Source organism: Pteropus medius, unplaced genomic scaffold, assembly GCF_902729225.1.
Source record: "Pteropus medius unplaced genomic scaffold, Ma_sr-lr_union100, whole genome shotgun sequence".
Taxonomy (NCBI): Eukaryota; Metazoa; Chordata; class Mammalia; order Chiroptera; family Pteropodidae; genus Pteropus; species Pteropus medius.
The window spans coordinates 11,029,751-11,032,477 of NW_024344370.1; the positions used below are offsets into that span (position 1 = coordinate 11,029,751).

General features: G+C 36.3%; 1 pseudogene; it reads right to left on the reverse strand.

The window, feature by feature from the left end:
* Nucleotides 1–249: 249 nt before the first annotated feature.
* LOC120608456 (uncharacterized) lies at nucleotides 250–368 on the reverse strand (annotated as a pseudogene).
* Nucleotides 369–2,727: the final 2,359 nt, after the last annotated feature.

Sequence of the window (2,727 nt, forward strand, 5' to 3'; positions counted from 1 at the left end):
AGGAGGAAATTAATGGCCAAAATAGAAACAGCAAGGTAGAGTTGTAAGAGAGTATAAAGAGGTTGAATAATTTAGAGATAGTTGATCTTTGGATAATTAGATTTTTTAGAAAAGTATAAACTTGCTTATTTTTTTAAATTACTTAATTAATTAATTTATTTATTTTAGGCGAGTCAACCCTTGGTTGACCTCACAGATTGCAAGAACCTTGTCAGCTTACAATCCCTTATTTATTTATTTATTTTTTTACACCTACAGCACCTGGTCTTCCTAGGTGGTTTCCCATCCAAGTACTAACCAGGCCCAACCCTGCTTGGCTTCTGAGATCAGACGAGATCGGGCTTGCTCAGGATGGCATGGCTGTAGATACTTGGTTATTTTTAAAAATATAATATTATCCCAAAAAGTGGGAAAATAAAGGAATGAGGGGAAATTATTTATAATCTAGTCACTCCAATGCAACCACTATAAGCATTACAAATATGACACTCCCTCTCATTTCTTTCCTACCCCCTTTTTCCACCTGGCTATAAATCATACTGCAATCATTAATATGATAAAATATATAGTGGTATCCTAATGGCATAAGATAATTTTTTAAATGGGCTTAGAGGAGCATTAAATATATGGTAAATTATCATTGTCCTCTATGTGCGTGTGTTATGTTCCATCAAGACAGCTCTAACTCCTGGTGACTGTATGAATGAATGATGTCCACAATGTCCTGTCCTCAACAATTCTGCTCAGCTCCTGTAGACTTGTGTCTGGAACTTATTTTGTGGAGTCAATCTATCTCATATTTGGTTTTTCTCTTCCTGCTGCCTTCCATTTTCCCCAGCATTATAGTCATTTCCAAAGAACCCTGCCTTCTCACGATGTGCTGGAAATAGGACAGCTTTGGCTTTGTCATTTTTGCTTGCAGCAATGTTCTAGGCTTAATTTGCTCCAGGACCCACACATTCATCTGTCTGGCAGTCCGGGGTATCTGTAGAGTTCTCCTCCGAAACCATTTTCAAACGCATCGGGTTTTTTTCTTAGCCTTCTTCACTGTTCAGCTTTCACATTCATGTGTAGTAATTGAGAATACGAGGGTGTTGATAATCTTAGCTTTGGAGTCCAGTGACACATCTTTGTGTTTGATGATCTTTCCTAATTCTTCCATTGCTTCCAAATCTCAGCCTTCTCTTGATTTCTTGGCTGCAGTCTCCATTTGAATCAATGACTGAACCAAGTTAAACAAAATCTTTAACAATTTTATTGTCTACATTGTCTGTGTTAAAGGTGTGTGTTTCTCCTGCATTAATGATTTTTGTCTTCTAGATGTTTAAATGCAGTTCTGCTTTGGCACTTTCTTCCACTTTTATCAGAAGTCGTTTCAAATCATTGCTACTTTCTGCCAGTAAGATGGTGTCATCTGCATATCTTAAATTACTGATATTTCTTCAACCAATTTTCACCCTTTCTTTGAGTATAGCCCATTTTTTTGTATAATATGATCTGTGTGCAGGTTAAACAATAAGGAGATAAAACACACCCCTTTTCTGACATCTTTGCCTATAGGAAACTATTCTGTCTCTCCATATTCTATACCGACAGTGGCTTCCTGTCCACAAAACAGGTTACACACCAGGGCAATCAAGTGCTGAGGCATACCCATTTCTTTCAGAGCAACTCATAGCTTTTCATTATCCACACAGTCAAAGGCTGCTGTAGTCTATAAAACACAGACTAGCCTTCTGAAATTCTTTGGAGCACTCCAGTATACAATGAATGTTCACAATTAGATCTTCAATGTCTCTTTCTTCTGAATCTAGCTTGAACATTTCTTGCTCCATGTAAGGTAGAAGCCTTTGCCGCATCATCTTGAGTATCACTTTACTTGTGTGGGAAATTAGGGCAATGGTCTATCGTTACTGCACTTCTCGGCATCTCCTTTTTGGAAGATTGGGATGTATATTGAATATTTCTAGTCTGTAGGCTATTGTTTTTTTTCCCCTATTTGTTAACATGTTCTTGTTAGAATTTCAACAGATTCAGTCTCTGTGGCTTGAAATAATTCTATTGGTGTCCCATCTACCCCTGGTTATTTTTTCCTTCCCAGTACACTCAGGGCAGCTTTTACTTTGCTTTCTAGAAATACAAGTCTTCCTTGTAGGAAACTTTGATCTGTCATCCTTTTGTCTCTTTTTTACAGATCTTCATTTTACTGTTTCCACTTACCCTTTATTTTCTCCTGATCAGATAATGTGCTTCTTTTATGTTGGTCATCCAGCATACCTAGTCTAGGGTTTTTTTCTTGAATCTTCAGGTAGAAGATTCTATCTCCTTACACTAACTATTGTAATAGTTTTATCTCTGATAATAGTTTTTGAAAACTTCACTCAGGATTCTAACCCTGCTTTTGTCACCTTTAGCTTTTACTTTTTGTCTTTAACAGGTTTTAGTGTTTCTTTTGTCATCTATCTCAAGTTTTCTTTCTTTTTTACCTCCAGCATTATCTTTTTGCATTATTCCCTAATAATATTTCTAGTTTCAGTCCACAGTTCTTATGGTTCTTGGTCAATTAAGTTTAACATTGAAAATCTGCTTTTTAAGTGGACTTTAAATCCATCAGGGATATTATACATGTTATATTTTGGCACTGCAATATTTTTAGTACTCTTCTTCAGCTTTACTCTAATGTTTGATATTAGCAGTTCATGTTCAGTACCACAATCCACTCCTAGT